The sequence below is a fragment of the Onychostruthus taczanowskii genome, unplaced genomic scaffold, assembly GCF_017590055.1.
Source record: "Onychostruthus taczanowskii isolate IOZ18803 unplaced genomic scaffold, ASM1759005v1 scaffold87, whole genome shotgun sequence".
Lineage (NCBI taxonomy): Eukaryota > Metazoa > Chordata > Aves > Passeriformes > Passeridae > Onychostruthus > Onychostruthus taczanowskii.
The window spans coordinates 2,324,397-2,330,396 of record NW_024506662.1 but is presented as its reverse complement, the minus strand read 5'-3'; the positions used below and the strand labels follow the sequence as shown (position 1 = coordinate 2,330,396).

General features: G+C 44.9%; 1 long non-coding RNA gene across 1 annotated transcript; it reads left to right on the top strand.

Annotated features, from left to right (window-relative positions):
* Positions 1-670: 670 nt before the first annotated feature.
* LOC121346911 lies at positions 671-5,553 on the top strand. Its single transcript, XR_005954140.1, has 3 exons — positions 671-772; positions 4,615-4,764; positions 5,451-5,553. It is a non-coding gene; the product is annotated as an uncharacterized LOC121346911 (long non-coding RNA).
* The last annotated feature ends 447 nt before the right edge of the window (positions 5,554-6,000 follow it).

The following is a 6,000-nucleotide window of genomic DNA, read 5'->3' as shown; positions in this document are numbered from 1 at the left end:
TTTTGAATTATCTCCAAGGATGGAGATCCCACAGCCTCTCTGTTCAATTACTTCATCACACTCATGATAATCCTTTTTTCCTCCTATCAAAACCACAACCTCTTTTCAGTTTCAAATCTACCACCACTCATCCTTCTGCTGTACACCTGTCCAAAGGGTCTGGCTCCATCTTCTCTAAACACTCCCAATTAACAGAGTTTGTGCCACATGAAGAAAAAAAGATGGGCAGAGTAGCAGGATGCATATCCAGACTGAGACTTCAGATATTATGACTCCAGCTGAGTGAGTCTGAGCTACTGGCTCGGATCATTGGTTCACTGAGGATTAAAAATGTACAAGAATCATGTTTGATCTGAGAGTCAAACATGGCTTTGCACAGATCAATGAATTCAGACCAGATTTGTCACTGGGAGGAGCCAAAGGAAAACCTCTCCAAACAGATTTCCAAATCAATTGTCCTAATTTCTTTTGAAAAACCCTGTAAGTGCCCCAACACTTTGTGGTGGGCATGACTGAGATGTCCCTTTGTCCTTCCAGGTGGATTTGATATGTGATGTTAAGTGCTGATCTCCTCAGGAATGCAGATCCCTTTAGAACTGGCAGGTGTGAGAAGTCACAGCCAAATGCAGAGTCAAAGGCTGCAGTTCTGTCACTGTGCTCAGCCTCCAAGGGCAGCTCTGAACTTGGCTGCCTGCACTGGTCACCTGATGGCAATGGCAGCAGTGTGGGATCATGAGAGTGGTGTCCATGAAACAGGAACCCTCGAGGAGCTGTGAGTAAGGGGTCTCCTGGGAGCTGTACTCTCCAGCATCTGAAGAGCTGTGGCCAGTCTGCTCTCCTGCTGAAGCTCACACTTTCGGGTGCTGGAGTTACCTTGATAAATGGTGTGTAATGCACAGCTAGGAAGGAAGTACGTGCTGGGTGCCAGGTTTAAGGATCCTACAGGCTTGTTAAGTGCATGTTTGACTCTAGACAGGCATAGCAGACTCGTGCACTTGAGCAAGCTCAGAAACACTGCTGCATCAGGACTAGGGCCTGTTTCAGCAGCTGAAAGCTCAGTCAGGGCTTTCCTGACACCGCAGAAGCTCTGACCTCTGAGGCGTCAGGAGGCCAAAAATTGAGAAGCATTATGAGAGATATGCCATATGAAAGCTGGTAGAAACCAAAGTGCTGCTGAACGTTTATTTTCCTTTTTTCTTCTTTGTCCTGAGAAGCATACAGTGTCACACTCTGGCATATTTTGATTCCTGGGGATGTAAATAGAAATATGATTCATGATAACTCATTAACACTAGTTGCAGAACAATTAAGCTAAACAGTATTTTCCTTTGGGAGAACAACTATTTCATGTCCTAGTTAATTGATTTTGATATGCTTTCTTGGCTAGGAAATGCAAGTTCCTTGATCCACATTCCCTGCTGGTTTTGGTCACTGAATTCTTGATGTTTGAAAAGGAGATAATGAAAGTTATCATATCCCATTTTTTCCTAGAGACTCTCAGTTCAGTGGGGGGTCTGAGCATTTCTTGCCATCAGCAGTAATGATGACAGATCTCACTTAATGAGCAGCCACTGAGATAGGCACGCACAGAACAACAAATTAGCAGCTACACTTGCAGCCTTGATAGAAGGAAGACCACAGGACTCCAGGATGTCTCCCAGAGGTCATTGATTTGCTGTTTCTTCAGTGAAATTGATGATTACTGGTCCCTGCAGTTAGCTGACACTGTAAAGGAGGACAGCTCTTTCCAAAAGTGGTTTGTGAAATGTAACTGTAGACCGTGGGATCAGCAGAGGAGGCTGAGAATAGCAATGAGGCCTCTGCCAAAGCTGACCCCGGGGCAGGAGTGAGTTAGAATAACTAACTCCCATATTCAGGCAGAGCTAAATGATGGATGAGACAGTACCTGTAGACAAGACCTGCTGAGCAAACGTTGGGAAATGCCAAAGGTGGTTTCTCTGAAGCAGCAAGCAGCACATCAAGGAGGGCAAGAGCTGCTTGCCCTCTGCACCATAGCCAGCAGTGCTGGGGGAACTCAGGGGCATTTAAGCTCCCTGTAGGTAATTAAAAGTCGGTTGTATCTAAAAAAAAATTAGCTGCCAATTGGATGTGTGCCAAGCCCTCCCCAGGTGGGTGCCGGGTCTCCCAGAGGCAGGGACCTTCCTGCTCTCAGCACCCCCAGCACAGCAGCTCTGCCTGCCTGCGACCTCAGCAAAGAGGTGCATCCCCTCCTACCCCCTCCAAGAGCTCAGAAATAAGGTGTATAAGTGGCAATACTGGCCTTGTACTGCCCTTGTGCAGTTTTATTCTGGGTGAAAAGAGGACTCCGGTTTCCAGCACTGCTAATCCTCTGTAAAGTTCACTTGGTGGCTGCAGAGATTGCTGCGGCTTTACTGAAAACAAACATCTTCCTCTGAAATGTGTTGCCTTTGGCCAGGCTGATGTGTTTATCAAGCAGTCACTTTTATCATTGTTTGCTTTATTTTATGCTATCTGTTACCAGTGCCCTGTGTGCTTTTGCTCTGTGGTGTGTTTTATGTACAGTTTGTCTACAAACAGTGCAAATAAAGTTGGTCTGATTGTAGCTGGTTTGCTCTAATTGGGGCAGCGCTGGAGCATGAGTCCTCAGTGGTGACATTGTTCTCCAGGATGAGGGGAGCAGACTCAGGGCTCCTGGGCTCTGCTGCCAGCCTTCCCTCTCTGTGCCATCCATTGTGTAAAGAGGTCTTCAGAATTAGAAACCTGAATAAATGAAAGCTACCTGGACTGGGGACTGAGTATTTTGCATATTTGTGAATGCATCAGATGCACTTAGAAAGTGTATTTTTATTACGAGAAAGAAACCAATGATCATTTAATTAGGATATCCCCTAGCAGTAATTAGTCACAAAGGACAACTAAGATTCCCTGTCATGAATATACAATTCAAAAGAAGACTGCAAATATCAAATCCACACTCAAAGATGCTTCTTATAGTGAAGCTGTGTGATTGCAATAGAGCTGAGAAATACTTCAGAAAGCAAATTTTATTAGATAAGTGGTCAGTGCTCCTCTTTATGGCATTTACAAGCAGTTCAGAGTTTTCTGAAAGCAATGGGTTACAGAGGGGCTAGAATGACTTTTTTTGCAAGTTATGACTCAGGTAGAAATATTTAGCACTTCCAAATGTTGTAACCACTGCTGAGCTCTTAGCTAAACCCAGGGGTCTATAGGCAAGTAGTGCCATGCAGATTTTTGGCAATTGAGGAGAGAGGGCATTCACAGCTTCTGGGACACATTTCTGTCTGGAGGCAACTGAGAATGAGAGAGAGCCTCTAAGGAGAGTGATGATGACAGCTCTGCCTGGTGTAACAGGAAACCTTCTCATCAAGAGGCAAGGGAGATGAATTATGGGGTAGTGTAGCCTCCACTGTCACCACTCATTTGTTGCACTTAATGAATTACTGGAATCAGTCACATAATGGATGCTCAAAGACCAGAAAAAACATCCTGCTGCTCACCTGGGCAGAGCTGCAGAGGACCCAAACAAATGCCTCAGGCCTTTGCCTGACAAAAGGAGCCAGTGTGGGTACAAGCAAAGTAAAGTCTGCTTTCAGCTGCACTGGGAAAGCAAAGTCTCAGCTGTGTGTGTCCATCAACATCAGGAGGGATCTAGATTTTGGATAAATTATGGGAACTAGTTGGTCACTAATTGGACATGTTTCAATTCCCTGTGCAGTTTCACTGCTCTTTAACAGAATGCTGTAAGAAATCCCCATTTCAAAGGTGGATTTGTTTCAGAGACTGTGGTATCTCTGCAAAGAACCTGTGCAGCCTCAATCTACCACAGAGCACTCACAGGACTGCAGAAATGTAATTTTCTTCTTTAACAAAATAGGACAATGCTACTGAGAGTTTCATTGGCTACTCTGCCCCTTTTAGCCCTCTGGCTCTTCTGTTTTGCTTTACTTTATTCACTTTCAAGGACCCAAACTGGGAACCATGTGCAGACTCTCCAGCTGCCCAATTGCTCTCTTATGGTGCCCAATATGTATTTTGGCAGCTCTTCTGGGCCAGAGGATGCCCAGACTGATGGCACAGGTAGGGAAGGTATCTGCCATGCCAGGGATGTGGCCATCTGCCCTGGGGTGCTCTCACAGCTTGGCTTTGAGCCTGTGTGGAGACAACACGTATCTGGGATTACAACTTCAGATGGGGAAGCTGCCATCCTTAATTAAACTCCTCCATAAGGCTGTAGTTTGGCATTGGCACACACAGATCTCTGAGCATGAACTTTCCAAATCTCTCTCCTTGTTTCTGCTCTTGAACATTTTCAGTGCTGCAGCTGGTGCCTCCTTCCTTTGGCAGCAGAGCCTGTTACGAGTGGCATCCACTCAGGCAGGATGTTAACAGCCCCACTGCTCTGCAGAGGGGAAAGATGGTGCTTGGGAACACAGGTGGGAGAACAAGCTGATGGGCAGCAGCCACACAAAAAAGGTAGCCAGGTAGCCCAGGAGGGGCTTTGCCATCATTTCTCACAAACTCTGCCAAAGGCTGACTGAAAAGCTGTGGGATTAGCTCAGGGTTTTGGAGACTGCTTTTTCCTTGGGTGTGATTTCTCATTCTTGTTGGCAGGTAGCAGAAATCAAGAATGGACTGCAGCTGCCCATGTATCAAGTGCTCCTCTGTCTCCAGCTCCCTGGGCTGAATATTTCAAGGGAAGGAACCATGACTGAAGATCATCTCTTCCCCAAGTTATGTCTCCTCACTGTCACCATAAATTAGGTATGGACTTTATCTCCAAAGCTCACTATTTTATGTCCCTTTTAACATTTGCAATTAGGAGAACTCTAAACAATTCCTTTCAGCATTACTTTGCCACAACATCTGTCTTTGGCTGTAGGCTCTAGTTTAATTAACTTGCCATGAGAACAAATCTCCTTTTACCCTTTTTTAATTTCCCACTCTCTAATTTCATTGCATAGTGATTTGTGTCTCAGTTGCCACATGGGGACAGTAAAACAGGGATAATGGCACAGTCTTTCCTATGTGGGGATAATGTCAGGGTGAATAACCTCAAAGCCTGGCAAGCTCCCAGGTACTAACTGTGGCAAGTACTGTGGCTGCCTTGGCTCTGACACTGGCTCTGGAATATTATCTTCCCCAGATTCAGGATATGTAGTCACACCACTGAATTTACTGAGAGAAAGCTACTCAGTCATGTTCTCAGGCAATCTTAAATACAGTTTCTCCTCTATCAACCCCTCCTCTTTCTACATGTACTTTCCTGGGCATGTGGAAAGCTGAAAAAGCAGGTTTATTTGAGGGACTTTTCTAAAGGAGAGGGGAACTGTGGCAGTCATATTTTCTGGAAAAATCCCCTTGCCCAGGATTCTTCTCCTGGGAAACTGAGAAGCCTCAGAGAAAAAGGAAAACAATATTATCTCATTTCCTTCTTCTGTGTTTTGCAGCTTTGGAATGTGGTTGGAGATTGTTTACCCAGAGGTGATTGTTTCATTGGTTTCTGCTGTGAGTTGTTTTGACTTTATGGCCAACTGGGGCCAGGCTTTGTAGGACCCTGGAGGGAGTCATGAGATTCATTAGTATCTTTTAGCCTTATGTCTGTATCCTTTCTGTATTATTTCATATAGTTTAATATTCTTTAATATAATATAGATCATAAAATAATAAATTAACCTTCTAAGAACACGGAGTTAGATCCATCATTCCTTCCTTCATCTGGGAACCCTGCAAACACAAGAAGGAACCATCAGAGCTGCTTCACACAGACCTCTGTGCTGGTCTGCAATGCAAAATTATTTAGGGGGACTGAGAAGGAGGCCAGCTCTGGGCACTTGTGCTTTGCAGGAGGAACACTCTAAATTCAGCCAAAGACATTGCATATGTTAATGATCACCCAGGAGAGAGCAACCACGGGAAGATATTAAGCTATTCAAAACATATTTTAGAACGCCCAGATAGGATGAAAAGCCCTTTGATTTATTCCATGGAAAGAAAAGA